Here is a 16,175-nt window from a genome sequence, read left to right on the forward strand (position 1 = left end):
TGATGCAGAAGAGGCCAGTGTGACCTGAAACAAGAGGTGCATCCTGCCAACTAACAGCAAGAAATGCTCAGTTTTAACACAGAAGCTCAAAATGCCTCTGTGAAGAAGTTGGTCACATACACCTCACATCTGAATATGATGGAAACTATATAAAGATAAAATCACTACTGCACTGGAGCAGAAATGACATTTTTGTCAAAATAGTCCATCTCTGAGCCCACCTACCATAGACAAATATGAAAAACCCTTTACACAAGTCAGATATCAGTGCAGGAAGATTTCCCCTTGACCACATTGATTGATTGACTGATGGTCTGTACACACTGACAGTCTTACTTATTTTCATTTTAGAAAAACAGTGTGGTTAAACATGGACTTAGGATTGTCTCATCTTCAATTTGATCATGGTTGATTGGAATGTCTCCGCCTATAAAGATAACAGAATTTTAGTCCATTAGTTAAGCAATCATGACTTCTATACAAGCTCATGTAGTATGATTACTTTGCTCTATCTGAAAATCTTCCCACAGTAGAATTTGCAATATGATTAATTCCTTGCCCAAGTTTGTTCTTTCAACTTCTTCCTGCTAGGATAGCAATGTGTGTGTTTGAGGGGTCCCTTACAGTCTTGCATTCTCCCTCTTTTTAACCTAGCAGCCTACCTGTAAGAACTCAAACTGCAGATAACCAGATGCTGCCAGTTGCTTTGCAATGTTTTCCAGTTAATGATGTTCTGTCAAACCAAGAGGATGTTTCAAGTAGATACCAACTGGGCTTGTTTCGTTCCCAGTGCTAGTCCATCTTTTCGTTAATTCCTTGGTAGGTGAACTAGAGAGGGCATTTCTAAAACCAGCAGCGGGAAGTGGAAGGTGTACTGGTTTTAGCTAGGACACAGTTAATTTTCTTTGTAGTAGCTCACGTGGTGCATGTTTTGGATTTGTGACAACATAAGGGTAATAACACACCTTGTTTTAGGTGTTGCTGAGCAGGGCTTGCACAGCATCAAGGGCTTTTCTGTTTCTCATGCTGCCCCACCAGTGAGTAATCTGGGGGTGTACGAGAAGTTGGGAGAGAACACAGCTGGGACAGCTGAGTCCAACTGACCAAAGGGATGTTCCAGACCATATAATGTCATGCTCAGCAATAAAAGATGGGGAAAGAAGAAGGAAGGGGGGACATTAGGAGTGATGGAGTTTGTCTTCCTAAGTAACCATTACATGTGATGGAGCCTGGCTTTCCTGGAGATGGCTGAACACCTTGCTGCCTATGGGCAGTAATGAATGAATCCCTTGTTTTGCCTTGCTTTTGCTTTACGTGTTAAACTGCCTTAACCCCAGCTCATGAGTTTCCTTACTTTTACCCCTCCTATTCTCTCCCCATTCCCACTGCGTCAGGGAGCAAGCAAGTGGCTGCATGAGGATAAGCTGCCTGCCAGGGCTAACCCACAACAGAAGGATAAACAGTGTAAGAATTCAGAATAATTTTCCTAAAATGGAGAAATGATCCCAAATCACCATGGTGAAATCTGCAAAGACAAGCATGACATGCTGCTGTTAGGAAGGAGAAATCAAATGCACAGATGCAAAACGAGGAGTGACTGGCCAGCCAGCAGCTCTACAAAAGGGACAATGGGGGTAACACCGGATCACAAGCTGGGTATGAGTCAAGATGCTGCTGTGAAAAAGGCAAACAACTAACAAACATCTTTTATGTAAGCCATGGAAAGTTCTTATTCCATCCCCTTTGGCACTAACAATGTCTCAGCAAAACTCCACCCTGGAGTATTGCTCTTTAAGACCCCAGCAAGCTGAAAGCTGGAAGTATAATCAGAGGCCTAAAAAGCATTACCTGTGAAGAAAGGCTAGGAATTGGGCTCAGAGAGGCTGAGAGAGTTCTTGAGGACTGAACACATTATTAGTTCTCTAATACATGGAAGGCTGTCAGGAGAAAACTGATCAGTTGTTCATCTGGAGCAGGACACGAAGAAGCAAGGTTCATTTGTAACCATGAAAGATTCAGGAGGGATAATAAGGAATTTTCTGACCCTAGTAATATGAATAGATTGCTTAGAGAAGTTGTGGAATGATCTTAACTGAATGATTTTAAGAAAAGCTAGACAGACATCTGTGGCAGGTAGTCAATATATAACTGACTTTCTCACGGCTGATGAAAGGAAACCCATCCCAGGCCTGCGTGGCCACCATCCTTCCTACCTTCTCTGTGCCACTTTCTCTGCTGGCCAGCTGTATCTCTCAGCCAGGTTGCATCTAAGCCTGCCAACTAGGAGTATCTGGCTTAGATATAAAACCTGTCCAGAAATATTTTAAAAAGTTGGAAAATCAGTTCTCTCTTTTATGTCCTGATCAAAGCCTGGCTTATGCATTTCCCTTGCCACAGCAGGCACTGCTGTGTTGATAGGATCTGCCTGCCCGACCTCTCCCCTTTTCTATCTCAAAACTTAAGATATGAAGAATAACATGATGCTGAACAGGAGGGAATAGAAATCTCTGAAGTCATCAAAAAAGCCAGCTAGTTCCATTTTAAAATGCACCAGTTCTGAACTGATCGTGAATTGGGATTAAAAACTACAGTACAGGAAATCTACTTTACTGCAAAATAAGTTGGCCATGGACTCACATTAAATTACTTTTCTCCCTGGGGCACCTGGTGATGAAGCCCAATGCCAGTCTGCTGCTAGTGTGGTGAATACAGTGAGCTGTGAGGGAAGGTTAATATTTCAGCTTCTGTAGTCTTAACTTACAGAAACATAACAGTGAATAACAAGCAAACAAAATACACGCAAAAAAGCAAAGCAACAGGTTGAGTTCTGCCTTTATAATGAATTGTTTCTTGAAAGGTTGACTGCTTGACACCCTATATTAATTGATTACAGGCAGCCTGCAGACGTAGTGTCTGAAAAGCAACTTTTGCATGGTGTACTTTCTGAATTCCTGAGACTGATCTTTTCTCCAGAGGGCATAATCAGAGCATTTTTTTAAGTCTTTCAGAGACCAGTACTGACTCCATGTCTTGACTTGATCTGAAGGGAATTGCTAGATGCTTGGGACATTCAGTGAAAAGAATAACAACCCAGACTGACTTCAAGGTGGCTTAACCATTTGGTAAAAGAAAAGCTGAGGGTTTGCGAATCTTTCTGCTGCTACTGTAAAAGGAAAAACAAACAGAATTGTACAAAATAAGATAAATATCCCTTTGCTATAAGCTGGTTATGCCTTTGAGTTACATGATAAAACCAGAAATGACACAGATATCTGTTGTCTGTTATAACGTGCTGTTCCTATAGTACCGGCATTTGTCAGAAACTGCAATTTCATTTAGTTTATGTAATTCTTCTAACAGAGCTTAGTGAAGTACTTCTGCATTGACACTAGGTATTTTAACCCACCTATTATGCTTAAAAATAGAGAAAAGCATGGAAAAATACCGGTACCTGTGTGAACAAAAAAAAATAACATGAGCACTGAAAGGCTATAGCCAGTTTTCACAGGAGAGTTCAAACTTTGTCTACACAAAACAACTGCATTGGCACTTGAGATACTTGTATCTTGGTGGTTTAAGACTTATTGGCTTGTGAATTCATAGTTGGAAAACCGCTGAGGAAAAAAAAATTAGTCCTGGACATGTGGGAAGCCAAGATTCCACCTTGCAAGTTGACATGTTGCAAGTTGTTTCATAATTTTCAATGCATCCAGTGTCTTCCTGTGTTTTTCTTCTGGAATGGTTTCATTCTGCATGTCTTCCTTCCTGGGAGTGGTGGCGCAGTGGCAGCCCCATGCCAGCTCTGTGTGTTACTGCTCCAAGGTAGAAATTGGAGGACAGGGACACACACAGCATTTACATTCTGATTTTTTATATTTCTTTTTTTTAACCTTTGCATGGGAATTGAGAGCTTGACGTTATGAGGGATCAAACCACATTCTTCAGGATCAGGGCAGGGAGAGGGCAGAAGCTGTGATGGGATGCTCAGCTGCAGAGTTCTGCTCTCTGGGGGGGGAATTGGCCCCTACGATCCCTCAACAGCCGGAATGTGTCAATGTCTCCCATCGATACCACAAGGGCACTTACATTTCACCCGCCTAATCCAAGGAGATGCTTACCATCCCCTCCCACAGCCTGGCCCCATCCAGCCATCTGGTCCTATGTGATTCCTTCTGCAGGCAGGGGAATGCCATGGGAACGCCAGTGCCGGGATGCTCACACGCAGACACGCACACGCGTTTGCGCACACACACGCCTCCAGCCTTCTGCTTCCAGCGCTCCCTTGCATGCTCTTTCTGTTGGCAGTTCTACTGTCTTCCCCAGGCAGCACTAAGGATTTAGTAAAAGCCCGTGGGTCCCCTGTGTTACAAAATTAGGTCTCTACAGGTGCCAGAAGAATGCTGTGCCTTGGCATCCAAACAACTTCGTCTCTGCTTAGTAGATAAACTGAATTTCCTCTTGAAGCTAAAGCACTCTTCAGCTTCTCTTCCCCTGGATCTGCTTCCCCTTATGGCTGCAGAATGCAACGCAGAACCACTCGAAACGCTGTTAGAGAAATCCACTGCGGACACTTGAGAAATCCTGTGACAGGCCTATGAGGCAGATAAGCAGAGGCGGGGGGAGAGGAAAGGGAAGAGGAATAGCTTTCGGAGATTGCTTGGCAGCAAAGTCAATGCTTGAAATATCTGTGGGGAGTTTGAAAGCATTTCCTAACATCAAAAATGCGAAGAAGAAAAAGAAATTTTGATCAATGGCTTATTGCCCTTGATCTAAGCAAAAGAATCCTAGCCAGTCAGAAATAACAGAAATCTGTTTTATTGTAAAGCTGAAGTTTTCTATGTTTTGACAGCTGGGGCTCATGCTTTTGGCTGGGTTATTTGCCAGCCTTAAAATATAAATCAGCAAGTTGCCAGGTCTTTGTCCTTTCAAATTGAACTCTAATGATGAAGGAGAAGGTGCTGGAGAGATTTTAAGCACGAGTTCTCTGCCTTAAAACATAACTTTGTGGCCTGAATTCACATGACCAGAAAAAGAGATTTCTACTCCCTGGCCAAGTTTCTGGTGAATCACTTGCTGGTCACAGAGCCAAGATTCGCTTTCTGGAGCATGGGAAGCAGTGGATCATTTGTGATGAAGACAGCCCCTTTGCCTTTGTTGAGAGGAAATGGATTAACAGCATGCATTCTGTGCACAAGTCTTGAGTGAACTGTACTAAAGTATTCCAGATTAAAGCATTCATACTGAGGAACAAACTGTAACACATGTTTAATTGAAAAATCAAATCTGACTCCAAAAAGGATTGGTGAAATATTGGTGTTGGTGGTCCCAGTATCGACACAGATATCTTACAGGGTACCTAAGCAAATTAGTGTTATCTTTTTCACAGAGTTACAGAATAGTTGGGGTTGGAAGGGACCTCTGGAGATCATCTAGTCCAACCCACCTCCTAAAGCAGGTTCACCTAGCACAGATTGCACTGGAATGTATCCAGGAGGGTTTGGAATGTCTCCAAAGGAGACTCCACAGCCTCTCTGTGCAGCCTGTTCCAGTGCTGTTAAATTCAAAGTAAGGAAGTTTCTCCTCATATTCAGACAGAAGTTTCTGTGTTTCAGTTTGTGTCCATTGCCCCTTATCCTGTCTGGCCCCATCACCTTGACACTCACCTCTAAGGTATTTATAAGGAAAAATAAGATTCCCCTCTCAGCCTTCTCCAGGCTAAACAGACCCAGTTGTCTTAGTCTTTCATTGTAAGAAAGATGCCCAGTCCCTTAATCATCTTTGTAGGTCTCCACCAGAATTCCTTGTCCTTGAACCGGGGAGCCCAGAACTGGACACAGTACTCCAGATGCGGCCTCACCAGGGCAGAGTGAAGGGGGACGATAATGTTCCTCAACATAGCCAATCTTTCTGACACCCAAGGATACCATTGGTCTTCTTGGCTGCAAGGACACAGTGCTGTTTCATGATTAACTTGTTGTCCACCAGGACTCCCAGGTCCTTCTCTGCAGGGCTGCTTTTGAGCAGGTCAGTCCCCAACCTGTACTGGTACATGGGGTTATTCCTCCCTAGGTGCAAGACCCTACACTTGCCTTTTTTGAACTTCACTAGGTTCTTCTCCACTCAACTCTCCAGCCTGTCCAGGTCTTGTTGAAAGGCAGCACAGCCTTCTGGTATATCAGCAACTCCTCCCAATTTTGTATCATCAGCAAACCTGCTGAAGGTACACTCTATCCCTTCATCCAAGTCACTGATGGACAGGTTGAACAAGACTGGACCCAGTACTGACCCCTGGGAAACACCACCAGCTACAGGCCTCCAACTAGACTCTGTGGCACTGATCACAACCTTTTGAGCTCTGACGTTCAGCCAGTTCTCCATTCATCTAACTGTTAATGAATCTAACCCACACTTCCTGAGCTTACGTATGAGGATGTTATGGGAGACAGTGTCAAAAGCCATGCTGAAGTCAAGGTAGGCAACATCCACTGCTCTACCCTCATCTACCCAGACAGTCATCATAGAAGGGTATGAGATTGGTCAAGCATGATTTCCCCTTGTTGAATCCATGTTGACTACTCTTGATAATCTTCTTTTCCTCCACATGCTTAGAGATGACATCCAGAATGAGTTGTTCCATCACCTTTCCAGGGATGGAGGTGAGGCTGACTGGCAAACCTTTCAATTACTATTCCAATGCTGCTTCTTCTTAATACTTTCTAATGCTTTGATACACTTATTATGAGAATTCAAACCAGGCTTTTCTGCTCTTGTGCAACTTGTTCATTCCGATGTCTTGCACTGCTTCCATTTAGTCAGTTGTTACCATTCCATTTCATATCTGTACAACCTAGAGGCTTCCTTAGGTGAACTAGTTACAAAGTGAAAAATATTAAATAATCTCATATCTGGTAGGAAGACTGAATTCCTCTTCCAAAAATTCAGGATCAGTCACGTTGACTTTGTATCTGAAAATTCTACTGTCATCAACTCTGTCCTTAGCTTCCTTTACTTGTCCCAGGGTGGCCACTATTTTTGTCATGTCATTTTCGAAGTCCTTGCAAGCGGTCAACACTTCAGTTTTGAGACTGTTCTTCCATTTTCTGAATAAGGAATTAAATTCCTCTAGTGGATATAAAGTGATAACAAACCCTTTTCACTCAGGGGCAAGTTAATATGAGTAGAAATTGCAACAGAGAGACTAAAATTTAGTAAGTGAAAACTGAAGGTGTGCTACTGTGTAGGATCAAGTCCTTCAGGCAGGTTCAGTTCTACCAAGTGACAGCTTAAACAGACAGCTGTAATGTGAACTGAAGACAAAGAGCAACTCAGAGTTTACAAAGCCAAATTTTCGAAGGGCCTTTGAATTAGTCTCCAACCCAATGTAAAGTAAGGGTGGGCGACTAAGCATGCAGATGGCAGGTCTGCACTGATGGACATTGCCTGGTGGGATCAGGCAGCAGGCTGCAAATTAGGGGAAGGCAGAGGAAGGCACTGGCAGAAAGGAGGAATGGTGGAGAGGGAGGTGTCTCTGGTCACGTCTATACTGGCACATAAAATGAGGCCAGGATTAAGCATCAAACCCTGGTCCACATCCACTAACCATTGTGGGTTTGGCTTGTATCAACTAGCAGTCTTCTAGGGCAACATACAGGCACAATTAGGTTCTCAATGAGCAGTCTGGATGCATTCACCCTATTTTGGGTGGAGAAGAAAACTTAGAAGTGTGGATGCAAGTCATGCAGGGTCACTTGCAGGGCCAGAAAACAGGCCTTGGCTTGTTCTGTTTTGTAACGTAGTCCTTACACCAGGAGCATGCCAAACATACTATATCATTTGAAGAATGCAGCTATTTTAAGCAGAAGGACTGATATTTGAGAAAGTGAGTGACACTGGTGAGAACAGACAGATGTTTACTGATTGTCTTCACATGCAAAACTGTTGGTGCACTTTCAAAATCATTTTTTGAAGATGCATCTCTTGTTATCCTAACATCAGTAAACAGCGGCGCAGCGTGTTTTCCCATTTGTTGTGGCTTGCTTATTCAGACCCTTTATATATCCCAGGGACATAGTTACTAAATTTAAAGCTGCACGCACATTTGCTCTCTCAGTGCACTTGTAAGAAACATTGAATTTTACATTGCCAGCTTTCAAATATTTCTATATAGTCTGGCTAGGTAAAACAGTAAGGAATTATTGTAGCTCTGTGATGAATTAATGGCTTGCTCACTAGTGCAATCTCCTATTCTCCTCTTTAGCAGATATTGGGCCAGACATTTTGGAAGAGTTTAATCAAAATCCTCATAAAAAAAAACGAATGAGTGAATTTTAAAGAAAGCTTAATTACAGTGGTCAAACCACCCAGCATGATTTTCTTGATTTGATTAACGTAATGAGGAGCACATTTAATGAGAAATGCATTAATTCATTCAAACAAGTGGTTTTATCAGAGGTATTAAGCACAGTCTCAGATTATATACAGCAGAAACTATTATAGCAAAAATTGACTGAGGTCAAAGCAGTAGTCATGCCATAATTACAAGCTCTCAGCTGTAATCTAACAGTTGAACTTGGGCAGTGCTCAGCATGACTGAAAAAGCACAGTTCCCATTTAAAAAAGCCCCCCAAACACAGGGTTTTCTGCCATTCCACAGCTGGGATCTCCATCCCTTTCTTTCAGATGTTCAGAAGATTCAGGAACTGCGATTGAATTCTCTGGGTTTCAGCTGGTTACACATACAGTCATTATTATCAAATGATGAAGTGAGAGCTCAAAGGACCCCTGATACCACCCTCCACCCCTGAAGGAAACAGAGTGTTGTCCATTTGATCTGTTTCACCTCCCTTCTGTCACTGTGATATCTTTGGGACACTTCTGTGGAACAGAGTGACTTTGGGGGACAATTATTATTTTCCTTCTGTGGATGGAAACCTGCTTCTTGGAAAAGAAGAAAAATTTGCCTCGAGCAGGAAATATTTCAGAAAAAAAAAAAAAAAGAGAGTCTCCTTTACATCTTGCTCTCTTCAGCTGCCTTCTTTAGATAAATTTCAGTCCCTACATTCTTTTTTTCCTGTTTCAGGACCCCTCCCCATAAGTTTTACGCAGCACCCTTCACCTCCACCCTCCACACTGGCACCCCTTCTGTGGTGTACTCTGCCATATCTCCTTCCAGCTGCTAATGCTCTTCTCTCTCCTGTGCTGCCCTCACCACCGTTACCTCTTTGACTCTGCCATGCTCCCTTGCCTTTATTCAGTTCCCAACTTGTTATTCCTGTAGTGTCTGCGCTACCTCTGTGTGAGCCACCTTTCCTGCTGCTTTGTGCTGAGTCCCTATAGCACCAAAACAACTTTGATTTTCAAGTGCTCTGCTCCTTAGCCTGCTCATCTGCCTGAGCACTTTTCCAGCACAGTTGCACGGTGGACTTAAGCACTATCTATTGCTCAGTCTTTCATCAGCTGCCACCAGCAGCTGGGAAAGGAGAACAGCTTTGAAAACTGTTCCCTAAGTGGACAGGAGGCTGGTCAAGGAGCTGAGAATTGGAGGATGAGCCCAGTTGCAGATAGGATCATCTGGGGGCAAACACATGCCAACAACTAAAAACACAAGTAAAAAAAAAAATTCTTCACAGAAAGGGTTGACAGGCATTGGAACAGGCTGCCCAGGGAAGTGATGGAGTCAGCATCCCTGGAGGTGTTTAGAAGATGTACTGATGAGGTTCTTAGAGACATGGTTTAGTGCTAGAGTTACGTTAGGTTATGGTTGAACTTCATGATCTCGAGGATCTCTTCTAACCAAAATGATCACAGTATCACACAGTATCACAGTATGTTTGGGATTGGAAGGGACCTCAAAAGATCATCTAGTCCAATCCCCCTGCTGGAGCAGGAACGCCTAGGTGAGGTCGCACAGGAATGTGTCCAGGTGGGCTTTGAATGTCTCCAGGGAAGGAGACTCCACAACCTCCCTGGGTAGCCTGTTCCAGTGCTCTGTTACCCTCACTGAGAAGAAGTTCTTTCTCAAATTTAAGTGGAAGCTCTTGTGTTCCAGCTTGATCCCATTGCCCCTTGTCCTATCACTGTTTGCCACTGAGAAGAGCCTGACTCCATCCTCGTGGCACTCACCCTTTATATATTTATAAACATTAATAAGGTCACCCCTCAGTCTCCTCTTCTCCAAACTAAAGAGACCCAGCTCCCTCAGCCTTTCTTCATAAGGGAGATGCTCCACTCCCTTAATCATCTTTGTTGCCCTACGCTGGACCCTCTCCAGCAGTTCCCTGTCCTTCTTGAACTGAGGGGCCCAGAACTGGACACAATATTCCAGATGTGGTCTCACCAGGGCGGAGTAGAGGGGAAGGAGGACCTCTCTCGATCTACTGACCACCCCCCTTGTAATACACCCAAGGATGCCATTAGCCTTCCTGGCCACAAGGGCACAGTGCTGGCTCATGGTCATCCTGTAGTCCACCAGGACCCCCAGGTCCCTTTCCCCTACACTGCTCTCTAATAGGTCATTCCCCAACCTATACTGGAACTTGGGATTGTTCCTGCCCAGATGCAGGACTCTACACTTTCCCTTGTTAAATTCCATCAGGTTATCCCCCGCCCAACTCTCCAGCCTGTCCAGGTCCCGCTGGATGGCAGCACAGCCTTCTGGCGTGTCAGCCACTCCTCCCAGCTTAGTGTCATCAGCAAACTTGCCGAAGTACACTCAATTCCCTCGTCTAAATCATTAATGAATATATTGAATAATATTGGCCCCAGTACTGACCCCTGAGGCACTCTACTAGATACTGGCCTCCAACTGGACTCCGCACCATTGACCACCACTCTCTGGCTTCTCTCTTTAAGCCAGTTTGCAACCCACCTCACTACTCTATTGTCTAGACCACACTTCCTCAATTTAGCTGTGAGGATGCTGTGAGGGACTGTGTCAAAGGCTTTACTGAAGTCAAGGTAGACCACATCCACCGCTCTGCCATCATCCATCCACCTTGTTACATTCTCATAAAAGGCTATGAGGTTGGTCAAGCATGACTTACCCTCGGTAAAGCCATGCTGACTGCCCCTAATGACCCTCTTATCCCTGATGTGCCTTGAGATGACACCAAGGATAAGCCGTTCCATTACTTTCCCAGGGACAGAGGTGAGGCTGACTGGTCTATAATTACCCGGGTCCTCCTTCTTGCCCTTTTTGAAGACTGGAGTGACATTTGCTTTCCTCCAATCCTCGGGCACTTCTCCCGTTTCCCAAGACTTGGCAAAAATGATGGATAGCGGTCTAGCAATGACTTCAGCCAGCTCCCTCAGCACCCGCAGATGCATCCCATCTGGACCCATGGATTTATGGACGTCCAGACTACTTAATTGTTCCCTAACTCAGTCCTCATCGACTAAAGCAAACTCCTCCATTAACCTGGCTTCATCCGGGGTCTCAGGGGTACAGGGTTCCCCAGGACAGCCTCCAGCAGAGTAGACAAAGAAGGCATTCAGCAATTCTGCCTTCTCTGTGTCTTCTGCCACCAGGGCACCCACCTCATTCATCAGTGGGCCTACATTGCCTCTGGTATTAGTTTTATCTGCTATGTATTTGAAAAAGTTCTTCTTGCTGTCCTTGACCCCTCTCGCCAGCTGTAATTCTAAGGAGGCCTTGGCTACCCTAGCTGCCTTCCTGCATCCTCTAACAGCAGCCTTATATTCCTCCCAAGTGGCCAGTCCCTGCTTCCATGACCTGTAAACTCACCTCTTCTGCTTGAGCATACCCAACAGATCCCTATTCAACCACGCAGGCCTTCTGGCTCCCTTCCTCGACTTCCTACGTGTGGGGATGCTCTGATCCTGAGCATGGAAGAAGCAATCTCTGAATGCAATCCAGCTCTCTTGGGCCCCTTTTCCTTCAAGCAGTCTTGCCCATGGGATTTCCCCCAGCAATTGCTTGAAAAGGCCAAAATTAGCCCTGCCAAAGTCCAGGGTTGCAATTCTACTTGCTATTCTGTTCCTGCCACACGAGATGCTGAACTCCACCATCTCGTGGTCACTGCAACCCAGGCAGCCCTCGACCTTTACTGCTTCAACCAGACCCTCTTTGTTAGTGAGGATGAGGTCCAGCAGTGCACCTCTCCTGGTCGGCTCCTCCACCATCTGCATGAGGAAGTTATCATCAATGCACTGGAGGAACCTCCTGGACTGTGGCTGGCTGGCTGAATGGTCCTTCCAGCAAACATCAGGGAAGTTAAAATCACCCACAACAACCAGGGCCTGTGACTGTGAGGCCACTCTCAGCTGCGCATAGAAGGCCTCATCAACTTCCTCAGCCTGATCTGGTGGCCTGTAATAGACACCTACAACAGTATCACCCCTGCCAGCCTGTCCCTTGATCCTGACCCATACACTCTCAACTCGTTCCTCATCCGCTCCTGGGCAGAATTTAGTACATTGCAGTTGCTCTCTCACATAGAGAGCAACTCCACCACCACGCCTGGCTGGCCTGTCTTTCCTGAAAAGGGCGTAGCCATCCATGACCACATTCCAGTCATGTGAACTGTCCCACCACGTTTCTGTAATTGCCACCAGATCATAATCTCCCGACCGAACATAGGATTCTAACTCCTCCTGCTTATTCCCCATGCTGCGCGCATTGGTGTACAGGCATTTCAGGGAGCGAGCAGAGCACACCAATTTCTCCCTAGGGGCACAGGAGGCCACCCGGTCCTCATCTGTTTTAGAATGCTGCCCCACTGGGGCAAGCCCAACTACAACCCCATCCCCCTTCAAGCCTAGTTTAAAGCTCTCCAAATGAGCCCAGCTAATTCCTGCCCCAGCATCCTTTTGCCTCTGCGAGATAAGCCTTTCCTGCATAACACTGTCCGGACTGGAGTCTTATAAAACCAGCCATTATCAAAAAAACCAAAGCCCTGCCTGTAGCACCAGTCTTGGAGCCAACCATTTAGAGATTGAATTTTCCCATTCCACCCCACATCGTCACTTGAAGAGGGAAGGAGTGAAGAGAAGATCACTTGAGCCCCTGAATCTTTCACCATCCTTCCCAAGACCTTGAAGTCATTCTTCATTCCCCTCAGACTACGGGAAGCAACTTCCTCCCCATCTGTCTGGAAGACCAGCAGCGGGTAGTAGTCTGTCGGGTGCACCAGTCTGGGGAGCTCTCTAGCAATATCCTTGATCCGGGCTCCAGGTAGACTACAGACTTCCCTAAGATGAGGGTCAACCCTGCATATTGGGCCCTCTGTTCCTTTCAGAACGGAATTTCCTATTACAATCACCCTTCTATCTTTCTTATCAGAGGTAGTCTTCAGCTGTGCAGCCAACTGCCTCTTCCTATGTGATCTTGTAGGCAGGCTTGGCACCACCTCCTCACCTACCTCTTCTTCAAGATCCAGGGCCTCAAACCTATTACGGAGGGGCACCTGGGGAGGCAAATCAGGCAGGGAGGGGGGCTGCCTGTGATGCCGAACTGGAATAAGCTTCCAACCCTCATCTTCTTTTAGGTCATTTACCTCTGCCCGACAGCGACAAGGGTGGGGCTGTCTCAGGACCTCCACCTCTGTCCGGGAGGGCAGGAGGTCCATCTCCTTTTCGGGGGTACCTCCCTGGGGCCTTTCCGACCGGCACGTAAGGGTGTTACTCCACCAGTCGATTCTGTTATAACTGAAGGCTGTTGGGGTGGCCATATTTTACCTCCCGATTAAGTCAGCAGGAGTATGAGAGTAAGACACTAGTATTAGGGTGCCTAAATGAATATAGGTGCCAATGTTCACCTTCAGGTTTGGAAGTCTGGATGAAGACCTTAAAGAAATAAGCTGAAGTAGAGAACTAGACATGTCAAAAAATAGACCTTAGGATGTACTTGCTAATATAATACAAGATGAGCAAGAGAAACATTCCTGCTGAGCTAAAAACCATAATACTTAGGATTATTTCTGTCAATTGCCTTTAAACCAGAAGGAAATAAGAGTAAAGATCATGATTGAAGTTCCTTGATTTTAGAGGAGTCTTGGGATGTGCCTATATCTGACTGCTGCACACCAGCTGGTACCCATGATATTGGCATATAAACATTTGCATAGAGGAAAGCATCAACAGTGACAACCTCACTGGTAAACTCAGTAAGGCTGTTCCCAAGGTAAAGACAATTCCACCTTGGAACAAACAACCCAAATATTAACAGCATATACAGACCCGCTATATCAGCTGCCCCTTGATGTCACATTTGGTATCCTTGAGAGGAATCTAGGTGGGAAATCATAAAACATAAATTGGTAGAAGATCATATCTTAAAATACTCTTTCCCACTATCTCCCAGCCTAGCCTTCAAGCAGTCAACCAACCTTGCTAAACTTATCATCTGAAGAAAATTTCCCGAGGACCAATATATCTGACTACATCAGTGATAAATGCAAAAATTGCAGTTTATCTCCATGCCCTCAAAAGAAACATGTTCTACAACAGAACTGTGAAAACCAATGGATCCTCAGCATGTCCATCCCCAAATGCAAACTACTTCTTCCTAGATACCATGTACTCTCTGTACCACAGTGAACTCACACTGACAATCAGTGTGTGAGAGAAAAACTTGATTAATAATGAGAGAATGTTTCCCCGAACAGCCATTCTCCCTCTGATCATTCAGCCTCCATCTTCAAAGGAATTCTACAAAAGAACCTGGAAAGACTAAGATGGGATTAAAATTAATAATCTGATGGGATACCAAATTGTTGATTCCAACAATAATCTTAATTTTATGGCACATTACAATTTACCTCAGATATGACTTGCTAATCTTAGATTCTCAGGAGATAATTACCTGTGCATTTCTTCCATCCTGTGTTCAGTAGAGCTGAAGATATTATTACTGCTCCTCTTACTAACATCCTCTCTGTTCCTTTCATCTCAAAGTACCTGTCTGATTAATATAATGAGACTGAACTCAGATAAATAACTTCCGATATTTGCTTATCTGGCAGATTCTACCTATGTCCCTGCTTCTGTATTTTGCCTCTTGGTCTGATATCTGTACTGATAATAGATATTGCCTCTCTCCACAGATACTCTTTCTGAGTGTTATAACTGCTCCCCATTTAGAAAAAAACCCACCCAACGAGCCTCCGCTTTGGAAATATCACACATGGTTCCAGATATGGCTCCAGTTCGGACTCACAGATTCCTTTTTGAATAGTTATATGACTTTTAGTCTGGCGTTATACCAGGTCTCAACTGCTCAAGGAAATATTTGGGTTTATGCAAAGACTAGGAGCACAACCTAACTGGCCAAACATCAGTCACTACTTCTAAAAGGAAAGGAAGCATCATTAACTGAACTCTTTCAAAAATGAAAGCAAAATATGACATGGAAAAGATTCAGAAATATTTTGTTCAACACAGGGCGGCTGTGCACTACTCAGTCCTGTCAGAGATGAAAATTTTTATTGCCACTTCTCTCTGATACTTCGCAGCTACTGAATTGGTCTTTGGCAATGCTCATTGCAATGATGAAGTAAAATTTATTATTTACTTCTCCCTTTCAACCACGGAGATGAACTCCCCTATAACTTTACTTCTGTGCATCCCAATTCAGTAACTTAAAGCTGTAAGAGCTTGGGAAAGGTTAACCAGTATCATAGGAAGGGTCTTGACATAATTTTGCCTAGGAAATGTCATTATGCGGTCCCACATGAATTAAAATATATGGACCTATAGAATTGCATGATATGTTTTAGGAAGTGTTAAATAAGCCACTACACAGAGCTCTGAGGTAGTGTGCAGATTTGCCTCCTTCTGTCAAATAACATACGCAATATGGAGATAACCCTCAGCACTGATAAATGGGAACTGCTAACACAATGTAAACACTTGGTGAAAGCAAAATATCTGCCAAGACCCTAAAAGGCTGTGTGCTTAAAGCAGCTCTTCACGCTGGCTTTCCTGAGCAAGGTGCACAAGGGAGGAGCACTCAGCTATTGATCCCAATGCTGGCTCCTAAGAGATTGAACCTACAGCACATCGTACCTACATCCCAGAGAAACATATTTAACTCTCTTCTCCCAGTTTGGCTGTGCCACTGTAACAAAAGTCTCTGCAAGAAACTGAGATGTTTCTGGAATGGTAAAACAGCTCCTGCTGCTCATGAGCCAGTGCTTTACTGTGCCGGGGGCACCTGC

The 16,175-nt window shown here is 44.6% G+C and overlaps 1 protein-coding gene across 1 annotated transcript in view; it reads right to left on the minus strand.

Moving 5' to 3' along the window:
• The window catches only part of SH3RF3 (SH3 domain containing ring finger 3), a 258,423-nt gene that overhangs the window by 24,262 nt on the left and 217,986 nt on the right, over positions 1–16,175 (minus strand). The gene's annotated exons all lie outside the window — the stretch shown is intronic.

This window comes from Patagioenas fasciata, chromosome 1 (genome assembly GCF_037038585.1).
Source record: "Patagioenas fasciata isolate bPatFas1 chromosome 1, bPatFas1.hap1, whole genome shotgun sequence".
Lineage (NCBI taxonomy): Eukaryota > Metazoa > Chordata > Aves > Columbiformes > Columbidae > Patagioenas > Patagioenas fasciata.